The sequence below is a fragment of the Chiloscyllium plagiosum genome, chromosome 5 (assembly GCF_004010195.1).
Source record: "Chiloscyllium plagiosum isolate BGI_BamShark_2017 chromosome 5, ASM401019v2, whole genome shotgun sequence".
Classification (NCBI taxonomy): Eukaryota; Metazoa; Chordata; class Chondrichthyes; order Orectolobiformes; family Hemiscylliidae; genus Chiloscyllium; species Chiloscyllium plagiosum.
The window spans coordinates 77565318-77578525 of NC_057714.1; the positions used below are offsets into that span (position 1 = coordinate 77565318).

The window sequence follows — 13208 nt, forward strand, 5'->3', positions numbered from 1 at the left end:
GCAACCGGAAAAGATGCCAAACCTGCTGATACATCACCCCCTCACCTCCATTCAGGGCCCCAAACAGTCTGTCCAGGTGAGACAGAGGTTCACCTGCCTCTCTTCCAACCTAGTTTACGGTATACGGTGTTCCCAATGTGGTCTTCTCTATATCGGGAAAACCAAATGTAAACTTAGAGAACGGTTCACCGAGCATCTCAGCCGGGCCTGAGGGGCCAACCAGACCTCCCAGTCACCGCCCATTTTTAATTACCCTTCCCACTCCCTTTCCGACATGACCATCTTGGTCTCCTCCTTTGCCACAATGAATCAAACCGCAAACTGGAGAAACACCACCTCACCTTCCGCCTCAGTAGCCCACAGCCCAGAGGACTCAACATTGAGTTCTTCAATTTCAAATAACCTCCTTTCCCATACCCTGACCCCCTTCGCAGTCCCTACCTCTCACTGCCACTGCTCCCTGCCATCTACTGGATTCATTCCTCCCATTGACCAACCAGGTCGTACCCTCTACCTATCTCCACCTATGTCCACTTCACCATCCTGCACAGCTACCCCCTTTATCTGCAGCTCCCCTTACACCCACACCCAGTCCTGAAGTGTTACACCTGAAATGTCGACTTCTCCAGTGCCTGATGCTGCCTGGCCTGCTGTGTTCTTCAAGTTTCCTGCCTGTCTACCTTCATATCCCATTTGCCTCAAATTACAAAGCCTAAGACACCACAAGATTTTAACAGTTTTCTCATGGTGTTGTCCCCCGAAACGTCGAATCTCCTGTTCCCTGGATGCTGCCTGACCTGCTGTGCTGTTCCAGCAATAAAGTTTCAACTCTCATGGTGTTGTGCCACGCTCAAGGATTACTGAACATTCACTCCAGGCCTCCTCATTCCTGCACCTTCTTTAAAATTGAACTAATTATTTCTATATTCATTCCTCTTCCCATGATGTAGCTCTTCACTTGCACTTTGTATTAAGTTTCAGCTGCCAGGAATATGACCTTAGCCCTAATCCTATTTTTTACAGTTGTCTCTGTCCTCTTGTAGTCTCCTAACATCCATCGCATTATAATATTTCCACGTACACTATCCCATTTGCAAACATTGAAATTATGGCCTTGCATATCCAAGTCCAGTTCATTAATATAATTTAAAAACAGAAGTGATCCCAACTGCAGCCCCTTAGAAAATTTCACTGACGTGCTGTTTTTGATCCAGCAGGCTTTCATTTTGCTATCAAGTCTATTGTGTGTACCTTTGCCAACTGTCTTCTACAAATCCATATAGAGGAATTTCAATTATCCAGCATTCAATTAATTGAATTTTGGATTATCCGAACACGATCACAAGGTTCTGATGCTTGGCTAACTATGTTATCCGGCATTTGATTATCCAGCATTAGATTAACCGAAGGAAATACTCTCCGTTTGTGTCCTTCGGATAATCAAGGTTCCTCTGCATACGTCAAATATTTCAATGGCTTCATACAAAAAAATCCTGTTCATTGATCCCTGGGATAAATCTGAAGATTCCTTTATGCCCTATTGTCAGATAGCTATTATTGATTTCATAATTTTCACAAATTATCCATCTTAGAGCATTATTTTTTAAGCCCTTCCCAGATGTAAACACATAGGTGAGTTATCTAAACTGGAGGAACTGGGAAACCTTGAGCTAATGTAGGTCAAGATGGCAAGACTTGGAGAACAATCTGCAGGCATTCTAGCTTGGGATAGCAGCTAAGCACACGTTAGAAAAGTGGTGAATGTCAGTACGTACAATAGTATATCCAAGAATCAATAAGAGGGCACATTCCATTCGATTTACTAATGAGTAATAAATGAGATTTAGTTAGCACCTTAATGATGTGTAAGCAAAAAATTAAAAGTGATCACAAGAGGATCGAGTTCAACACAGAGCTCAAAAGCAAGAAATGCAATTTGCTGAAGGGCCTAATTATAACATGCTTAAAGCCTATTCACATAAACAGAGTTAACGCTGGACCACAGCAGGATTATAGATTTAGAAATGGCTGACATCAATGGAATAAGACAGTAACTGGGCAATCCGTTAATGGGCAAAATGACAGAAAATCTGCAAGAGCCTTTCAAAAATTAATTCGTGATACAGAACCTGTTAATACCACAACAGACAAGAACTCTACTTTCCCAAAAATGTAAGTCAAATACAAGAGATAAATATCAAAAGTAAGTTAAAATTAAAAGCTTAACAAAATGTAAAATGTAACACAGATTGAGGAGAATTGCAAAGCCGCAAAGAACGAAGGATGACAAAAAGATATTCCATTACAAAATGGGCAGCACAGTGGCTCAGTGGTTAGCATTGCTGCCTCACAGCACCAGGTGTGTGGGTTCAAGGCACACACTTGGGTGAGTGTCTATGTGGAGACTGCATGTTCTCCCCATGTCTGTGTGAGCTTCTACTCAATGCTCTGGTCTCCTCCCACAATTCAAAATGTGGAGATTATGGGGACTGGTTTTGGTAAATTATCCCATAGTGTCCAGGAATGTGCAAGCTGGATGGATTAGCCATGGTAAATGTGTGTTTACTGGGATAGGGTGGGAGCTAGTGTTGAGTGGGATACTCTTTGGGGGTCCGTGTGGACTCAATGGGCTAAATGGCTTCTTTCTGCACTGTCGCAATTCTACTCTATGAAAAGGGAGTGTGAAAAGAAACAGATGTCAGAACAAAAGAAATAGTGGTTGCATTAGGGAAAGGGGGGATGATCTGGAGCAATATTAATAGCGATACTGTCAATGAAAATAAGGAAATGGTGAATGTGCTAAAGAAAACTACTTTTAGCCAGTACAGGAAAACTGTCAAACATCCCAAGGAAGCTTGTAATGAACAAGAACACGAATTCAACAAAGTTAGTATTAAGCAAAATAACAGTAATGAAGAAATCAATGGTTTCAAAGTCGAGAGGAGTTTATATCATGCAGCTTTAAAGGAAGTAGGCAAGAATATTGCAATGCCCTAATTATTATCTTCCAAAGTTCTCTCAATTTGGAAACTGTTTGTTTAAATTGGAAAATTGAGCCTGTCAGTCTGATACTTACAAAAGGGTAATAAAGGGAAACTAGGGAATTATAGACCAATTATTTTGACATCTGCTGTCAGTAAATTATTCAAGTCTATAATTGAGGATAGGGTGACTAAACACTTTGAATTTTTTCAGCTGATCAGAGAAAGCCAACATGAATTTGCAAAAGTCAGGGCACGCCTGAGGAATTGGAATTAAATTTTTTTTGCAGAGGTAAATACACAATGATGAGTTGCAGCTCAGATCAGAATATAAACCACTAAAATATAAACCAGGAGAAAGAAATTAGAATATGTGACAAAACTAGGTAACGTTAACTCTGATTTTTCTCCACAGATGCTGCCAGATGTAATGAGATTTTCCAGCAATTTCTGTTTTTGTTTCAAATATTTTACTTCTGTCTTCACTACAAAAGAAATAGTAAAGGCTTTAAGTCGGGTGGTGGAAGGCAGAGAAGGAATTTAGCAGAAGTCCAATTACAAAGCAACTGATGGAGCTGTGAGCTGACAAGTCTCTGGGTCGAGATGGACCTCATACATTGCTTGTAAAAGAAGTTACTAATGAACTTGAAAATGTGGTTGCACGGATTTTCCAAAATCCTTTCAGCTACCATCAGACAGGAAAGTAGCAAACATAACCCTGCTGTTCAAAAAGGGATGGAGGCAACAAACAAAAAGCTGTAAGTCAATTACCATGATACTTGGGGTGGGAAAGGCATAAATTGATCAATGGAGAGATTATAGCTCCCCACGTAGAAAAACACAAAGTAATCAGTAAGGATCAAAGGTGCTTTGGTTTTATCATGTTGAACTGATTTAGTAGGGTTCTCTGAAGGAGTAGCACGTGCTGTGGATAAAAGGGAGGTCGTAGATATACTGTGCATAAATTTCCAGAAATATTTGATATAATGTTACTGCAGAAAATAAATGCTCAGTGAAGGGGATCAGCATGAACAGGCTGTCAAGCAGGAAGCAAGGAGTACATAACTGAGTCTTTATGATCGGCGGAATGCCATAAGTGGAGTCCCTTAGGGGCCTGTTGTAGTCTCACCTTTTTACAATTTACATCAACTCGGAGCTAGATGGGTTCTTGTTACAATGGAATCAAAGGTCATCGGTTTGAGGTGCAGGGGGATTACATGGGAATGGGAAGCTCCAAACACAAAGATCAGCCATGAATGGGGGGAGTCAGTGGTGTGTGGGCATGGAGAGAGAATGGGTTGGCAGACAGGAAACAAAGCGTGGGAAAAACGGGTTTATTTTCCTCAATGGAAGCCAATGTTTAATGGATTATTGTCAGATCAGTGCTTGGAGTCCAATTATTCATAATGCAGTTAATGATTTAGATGAGGGAACAAAATGCAATATTTCGAAGGTGAAGATGACACAAAGCTGGGTGAGAAGGTAAATTGTGAGGATGATACAAAGATGCTTCAGTGTGATTTGGACAAAGTGAGTGAGTGGATTTATGCACGACAGACGAAGTATAATGTGCATTAAATAGGAGGTTATCCACTTTGGTAGCAAAAACAGGAAGGAAATTTGATTTGCAGACTGGAAAAGAGGGATATGCAATGAGATCAAGTGTGTCTTTGTACACCAGTCACTGAAAGCAAGCTTGCTAATGCAGCTGGCAGTGAAGAAGGCAAATGGTTTGTTGGCCTGCGTACTGGGAGGATTCAAGTGCAAGAGCAGGGATGTCATGGTGCAATTGGACAGTGCCTTAAGTGAGTCCAAACCCAGTGTATTGTGGGTACTTTGGTCTCCTTACCGGAGAAAGAATGTTGGGACTATGCATGGAGTGCAATGAATACTATTTAGGCTGGTTTGGAAGGACTTACATATGAAGAGAGACTGGATCAGTCAGGAATGTATGTAACATATCTTCTGGAGTTTAGAAGAATATGGGGTATCTTATAGAAATCTATTCCAACAGAACTCAATCAGATATACATGGGAGGTAGGTTCCTGAAGACCAGGGAGCCCCAAACCAGGATTTACAGACTAAGAGTACAGGGTAGGTAATTTCAAACTGAGATGATAAGTAATTCCTTCACCCTGAGAGTGGTGAGCCTGTGGAATCACAACTCCTCCACAGTTTCATGAAATCCAAAATCCAAAGAAATTTTCGTTCCCTATCGGATCTGTAGGTTTGACTTCTCATTTCCTGTCACGTGAGCAGTGAAGTCTTTTCCTTGACTATTCACACAATTTACATTTTAAACTTTGTCAATCTTTTAATAGTCAGAGGTGTACTAACCAAGCACTGTTGGCCTGAAAGTTTTCACAAACTGAAACTCTTATAGAGGTTACATATTCCCTGAACTGTTCTGAACAATCGCTTTTTGCTTATAACTTCAGTACTGTCTCTTTCAAACTGAACCTAAAAAAATCGGAATTCAATTTTTAAAACATGGTCATTTAAGATTTTGCCACAGCTTAATGTTTTGTCTCCCTTGTCATTAAGCCTCATGTTAGAAATGAACAAAGAGACCTTGGAATGCTGATTCATAGCTCCTTGAAAGTGGAGTCGCGGGTAAATAGGATAGTGAAGGCAGCATTTGGTATGCTTTCCTTTATTGGTCAGAGTATTGAGTACAGGAGTTGGGAGGTTATGTTGCAGCTGTGCAGGACATTGATTAGGCTACTGTTGGAATAGGTTGGAGGATTTGAGCTATAGGGAGAGGCTGAACAGGCTGGGGCTGTTTTCCCTGGAGCGTCGGAGGCTGAGGGGTGACCTTATAGAGGTTTACAAAATTACGAGGGACATGGATAGAATAAATAGACAAAGTCTTTTCCCTGGGGTCTGGGAGTCCAGAACTAGACAGCATAGGTTTAGGGTGAGAGGGGAAAGATATAAAAGACACCTAAGGGGCAACCTTTTCACACAGAGGGTGGTACGTGTATGGAATGAGCTGTCAGAGGAAGTGGTGGAGGCTGGTACAATTGCAACATTTAAAAGGCATTTGGATGGGTATATGAATAGGAAGAGTTTGGAGGGATATGCTGGCAGGTGGGACTAGACTGGGTTGGGATATCTGGTCGGCTTGAACAGGTTGGACCGAAGGGTCTGTTTCCATGCTATACATCTCTATGACTATAATCAAACTTTGATACCAAGGGCCTTTGAATCATTTGATCTTTCTGATACATGCTGGTTTTTAAGTCATGATTCCACAAGGACTGGCCTAATTAATTTTTAAACCCCTTCCACAAATAATCCAACTTGTATATGTCACTAGTTGAAAATCCAAACTCTAAGAAAAATTGAAATTGACAGAGATCTAAATCTCAAACGTTTTTTCACTATGGTTTTATGTCAGAAACAATGAAAGTCCAGGTACGTAAAATCATAAATCAAGGCCCACATGGCCCAAGTTATGCCTGTCTCTTTCTGGTATACATGAAACATTCCTTATTCCAGTCCTATTCCGACCCCCACCAACAACTCTTTCTCCAATATATCAATATCATCAGTGTTGCTTCCCTCTCTCATCTGGAATTGGAAAAATTCATTGATTTCATTTCCAACTTGCTCTCATTTTCACCTGATCCATCGCTGACTCCTCCCTTCCTCGACATCTGTTTCCCTTTGTGAAAAGACAGGAGATAACATCCATTATAAACTGGCCGATTTCCACAGCTACCTGGACAATTCATCCTCGCACCCTGTTTCTTGTAAAGACTCCATTCCATTCTCCCAGTTCCTCCGTCTTCGTCACATATGTTCTGATGATGTCAAATTCAACAAGGGAGCCTCCAAAACATCCATCTTCTTCCTCAACCAAGGATCCCCCCAACACTGTTGTTGACTGGGCCCTCAACCAGGTCCGACCCATCTCCCACACCTCAGACTTCATCTGCCCTCTTCCATACTGTAATACAACAGCATCAGGGTCCTCATTTGTCCTTACCTACGATCCCATTAACATGCACATCCAGAAAATCATCAGCCACTATTTCCGCCACCTCCAGTGAGATGCCACCACCAGACACATATTCCCCTCCACTCTCTTGGCTGCTTTCCACAGGGATTGTTCTCTCCGTGACACCATGTCCACTCTGTTCACTCCCAACACACCCCCACATCACCTTCCCCTGCAATTGCCAAAGGTGTAACACTTGACCATTTACCACCTCCCTCCTCAGTGTCCAAGGGCCCAAACATACCTTCCAGGTGAAGCAATGTTTTACCTGCACGTCACACAATTTGATCTACTGTATTCACTGTTCACAATGTAATCTCCTCTACACTGGTGAAACAAAATGCAGACTTGGTAACTACTGTGCAGAACACCCACCTTTTGCCCGCAAAAAAGACCCTGAGCTTCCAGTTACCTGCCACTTCAAAACACCACCCTGTTTCCCTGGCCAACATCTGTCTCAGGATTGCTGCAGTAATTAGATTAGATTACTTATAGTGTGGAAACAGGGCCTTTGGCCCAACAAGTCCACACCGACCCGCCGAAGCGCAACCCACCCAGACCCATTCTCCTACATTTACCCCTTCACCTAACACTACGGGCAATTTAGCATGGCCAATTCACCTAACCTGCACATTTTTGGATTGTGGCAGGAAACTGGAGCACCCGGAGGAAACCCACGCAGACATGGGGAGAATGTGCAAACTCCACACAGTCAGTCGCCTGAGGCGGGAATCGAACCAGAGTCTCTAGTGCTGTGAGGCAGCAGTGCTAACCACTGTGCCACCGTGCTCCAATGAAGCTCAACATAAACTGGAAGAACAGCACTGAATTCTCTACTTGTGGACCCTGCAGTCTTCTGGACTTAATATTGAGTTCAATTGCCTTACGGCTTGAACTCGACGTTCCAGCCCCCACCCACAGCACACCAGGTTTTGTGATTACATTATCTGGTATGCATTGTCATCACTAAATCTTCATTAACAGCTATTAATGATATGTTCTGATGATGTGGAAATCGGCCAGTTTATAATGGATGTTATCTCCTGTCTTTTCACAAAGGGAAACAGATGTCAAATTGTAAATGACACTCTTCTGTTCAACTGTTCTTCGATATCTTTGGGCTCTATCCCTACCTATCATTTACTTCTTACACCTTCCTCCATGCAATCCTCTGCATAAAAACCAACATTATCCTAGCTACCATCAGTTTTGAGAAAGGGTCACCATACCTGAAACCTTAACTGCAATTTCTCTTCACAGACGCTGCCACACCTGCTCAGCTTTTCCAACAATCTGTTTTTGTAACATTTATCATGAAAAGGTGTATGGAAAGACATCAAATCTCTCTCCTTCTGTGCCGAGTAACCTTAAGTTGGGTTTGTTGGAGGTGTCAACACGTCTAAAATGGAAGTTTCTCCCCATCTACTCTATCCAGACTGCTCATGATGTTGAATCTCTCTGGCAAATCGCCTCTCAAGTTTTCTCTTTTTTTAAAGAGAACAGCCACAGTTTCTCCAATTGATCCTGACACTCAAGGTTTTCATTTCTGGTACCATTTTTGTACATCTGTTTAGTATTCCTTCTGTCTTTTTTTCTTCATTGACATGTTGTGGGCCATCACCAGCTAGGCCAGCAGTTATCCATATGCTAATTACCCTGGAGGAAGTGATGGCAAGTTGTCTTCTTAAGTCAATGAAGCCAATGGGGTGTCCACATAGCCCACAGTGCTCTGGGAGGGAGGCTCAGGATTTTGTAAATTTACAGATGTTGTCAAAATTGGTGGTACAGCGGACAGTGAAGAAAGTTATCTTAGAGTACAAGGAGGTCTTGATCAATTAGGTCAATGGGCTGAGGAGTGACGATGGAGTTTGATTTGGATAAATGCTGGGTAATGCATTTTGGTAAAACAAATAAGGGCAGGACTTATACAATTAATAGCAAGGTCCTAGGTAGTGTTAGAAAATAAACAGGCTTAGAGGTTCCTGTTTATTGCATCACAAGTAGACAGGATGTTAAGAAAGCTTGCCTTCATTGCTCAGAACTTTGAGTACAGGAGTTGGCATCTCATGTTGAGGTTGTACAAGTCATTGGTGAGGCCTGTTCTGGAGTAATGTGTGCAGTTCTGGCCACCGTTATAGGAAGGATATTATTAAATTGGAGAGGGTTCAGAAAAGATTTACCAGAATGTTCCAGGAATGGAAGGCTTGAGTTATAAAAATATGCTGGATAGGCTGGGACTTATTTCACTCCAAAGTATGAGGTTGAGGGGTGAACTTATAAGGGTTTATGAAACCGTGCAGGCATACATAAAATGAGTAGCAAGGGTCTTTTTCCCAGGTGGGAAGAGTTCAAAACTAGGTGGTATATTTTTAAAGTGAAAGGAGAAAGATTTAGAAAGTACACAAGGGGCAACATTTTTACAGAGAGTAATTTGTGTGTCGACTGAACTGCCAGAAAGTGGTGGATGCAAATACAGCTACATTTGAAAGACATTTGGATAAGCACATGATCTGCCAGTCTTTGGGACATTGAGCCCACATACTGAGCATTGCACCAGCACTGAAAATCATAGCGCACGTTCTTCATTTGAGTGATAATTAGAATGTCTTTTGTGGCTGGAAGACAGAATGCTGTTGGTAGTGAATACTACTCTTGAGACTACTGCATCGTAGTAATGGGAGACAGCTGATGTCACCTGACGTTCAAAATTTTCAGATGTTTTGTCTGAGGTACCGTAATCCTAGACATGTGGCAGAGGCAGGTTCAATTAAACCATTCATGAAGGCATTGGATGATTACTTGGATAGAATAGTGTGCAGGGATAGGGGCAGAGTCAGGCAAATGGTACTAGGGAATTGAACCAGTGCAGGCACAGTGGGTATCCTTATGCACTCTAACAGATCTGTGATTCTGCAATTCTGTGATTCCGTGAGGTAAGCTGGGTACTTTTCAAGATTGAAACTGATGCCTTAGGCCCATTCATGAGCTTCTACACAACACAGTGAGAAATGATCCAATCAGGGTAGCCATTATCTTACAGAATGTCTTTGATGCTGCATCAAAGTTCAGTGGTCTACAAATCACCCGAATTATATAGTTGCCAGTGAAGTAAATCTTATAGCACATGGAACTATAGGAATCTCAGCATGGAAATGGATGAGTGATGGCAGATTAATAGTAGAAAGTGGTGGAGAAACAGCTGGCAAATTTATAACTTGTACATCCAGAAAGCCAGCTGAAGGTTTTTCAGCTTGTATTTCAGGGATTAAAATATATGCCTCCAATATATTTTTCTTTTTCAATAATTTAAAATAATGACATTTTTTCCATTACATACAATTCAGAAAACAATACAAACTCTTCAACAAAAGCAATATAATAAAATGGACTACAGTCCATTATTCCTAGGAATTGGAAATAGCAGAACAAAGGTTATTTAATTTATTAACAATGTAAAATTTAATAAACTAAAAATAGTGAGCATCAGGAAACATTCAGCCTTGGAACAAAAGATGAAAGCAGAAATATAGTTATTTACTTCTTATTGGCAGAAAGAAACTTTTAAAAAAATTTCAGTAGATGTGATCAAGGTCAGATGGGATTCAAAAAAGCACAAACTGTTTCAAATATAAACTCTAACAATTCATAAATCATGAACAGCATTGTACCTTTTGACATAAAATTTGAATGAGCTGAGGTAAATTTGACGCTGGACACAAGTAACAGTACCCATTACGGAGTTACCTCACAACAGAAATAAATACCCTGTAAGATTAAAAGCATGTCTGTAGCCTTGACAAATGTATATAATAGTTGCTGAATAAAATAAGATCAAGCATTTTAAAGAGATCACATCAAATGCCTCATCCTTAGAGCATTTGATGTCAGACATCTTGAAAAATGCCCATATTACAGAGGAAGGAGAGCTGGATGTCTGGAAATGCATGAAAGTGGATAACTCCCCAAGGCCTGATCAGGGGTATCCTAGAACTCTGTGGGAAGCAAGGGAAGTGATTGCTGGACCCCTTGTTGAGGTATTGTATCATCGATAGTCAAAGGTGAGGTGCCAGAAGACTGGAGGCTGGCTAACGTGGTGTCACTGTTTAAGGACAAGCCAGGGAACTATAGACCGATGAGACTAACATCAGCGATGGGCATGTTTTTGGAGGGAATCCCGAGGGACAGGATTTACACATATTTGGAAAGGCAAGGACTGATTAGGGATAGTCAACATGCCTTTGTGTGTGGGAAATCATGACTCATGAACTTGATTGAGTTTTCTGAAAAAGTAACAAAGAGGATTGATGAGGGCAGAGCAGTGGATGTGATCTATATGGACTTTAATAAAGCATTTGACAAGGTTCCCCATGGGAGACTGGTTAGCAAGGTTAGATCTCATGGAATACAGGGAGAACTAGCCATTTGGATACAGAACTGGCTCGAAGGTAGAAGACAGAGGGTGGTGGTGGAGTGTTGTTTTTCAGACTGGAGGCCTGTGACCAGGATAGGATAGTGAAGAAGACTATCTTGTCTATATTGGTCAGAGCACTGAGTATACAAGTTGGGAGGTCATGTTGCAGCTGTACAGGACATTGGTTAGGCCACCGTTGGAATATTGCATGCAATTCTGGTCTCCTTCCTATCGGAAGGATGCTGTGAAACTTGAAAGGGTTCAGAGAAGATTTACAAGGATGTTACCAGGGTTGGAGGATTTGAGCTATAGGGAGAGGCTGAATAGGGTGGGGCTGTTTTCCCTGGCGTGTTGAAGGCTGAGGGTTGACCTTATAGGGGTTTATAAAATCATGAGAGGCATGGATAAGGTAAATAGACAAGGTATTTTCCCTGGGGTGGGAGAGTCTAGAACTATAAGGCATAGGTTTTGGGTATAAAAGGGACCTAAGGGCAACTTTTTCACAGAGGGTGGTGTGTGTATGGAATGAGCTGCCAGAGGAAGTGGTGAAGGCAGATACAATTGCAACATTTAAAAGGCATCTGGATGGGTATATGAATAGGAAGGGTTTGGAGAGATATGGGCCAAGTGCTGACAGGTGGGACTAGATTGGGTTGGAATATCTGGTCGGCCTGGACGAACTGGACAGAAGGTCTGTTTCTGTGCTGTACATGGTTAGGAGAAAGTGATGACTGCAGATGCTGTAGATTAGAGTCGAGAGTGTGATGCTGGCAAAACACAGCAAGTCAAGCAGCATCCGAGGAGCAGGACAACCAACATTTCAGGCAAAAGCCTTTCATCAGGAATATATACTCCACAACCATTTGATGAAATTCTGAAGCACTCTGAAAGCTAGTGCTTCCAAATAAACCTGTTGGACTATAATCTGGTGTTGTGTGATTTTTAACATTGTACAGGAAAACATTCTTTTTCTCTAAAAGTATGCTGCAAGGCACAAGAAAAATGATGGTGAGCTGAACTTCAGGAAGCTTAAAGAAGGAATGCATGCAATTGAAAAAGGCAGCAGAGTTAAGCAGGTTTGAGGTTTGAGAGGATTTACCATGAATTTGTAAGGGAGGATGCAAAGGACAATGCCGCTACAAAGTTAGTGGGAACCAAGAGGACAAAAGATAAAGATGGAACTGTGTGCCAAAGGTTTAGTTTTGGCATCAAAGGATGTGAGCAGGAGAATTAAGCATTCCTGAGAATTCGATGGCACTGAGTAGAGAAGAGTTTTGTGCATTAAAATTTGAGAAGGCAAGTGGGATTTCATTAAGGCATCATTAGAAAAAGGTGAGGCAGCAAACAAAACTAAGTCCCACAGGGTCTCTGTCATAGACGTCTGCTGCAATCTGAGTTACTGGGGGCAGAATCTGACTGTCATGTCCTCACTCCTGCATTGGTAGACAATAGACAATAGGTGCAGGAGTAGGCCATTCTGCCCTTCGAGCCTGCACCACCATTCAATATGATCATGTCTGATCATCCATAATCAGTATCCTGTTCCTGCCTCATCTCCATAACCCTTGATTCCACTATCCTTGAGAGTTCTATCCAACTCTTTCTTAAATGAATCCAGAGACTGGGCCTCCACTGCCCTCTGGGGCAGAGCATTCCACACAGCCACCACTCTCTGGGTGAAGAAGTTTCTCCTCATCTCTGTCCTAAATGGCCTACCCCGTATTTCTAAGCTGTGTCCTCTGGTTCGGCACTCACCCACCAGCGGAAACATGTTTCCTGCCTCCAGAATGTCCAATCCTTTAATAATCTTAT

At 41.9% G+C, this 13208-nt stretch overlaps 1 protein-coding gene across 3 annotated transcripts in view; it reads right to left on the reverse strand.

Moving 5' to 3' along the window:
- Positions 1–13208, reverse strand: part of LOC122550024 (LIM zinc-binding domain-containing Nebulette-like) — a 387183-nt gene that overhangs the window by 182544 nt on the left and 191431 nt on the right. The window lies entirely within an intron of this gene.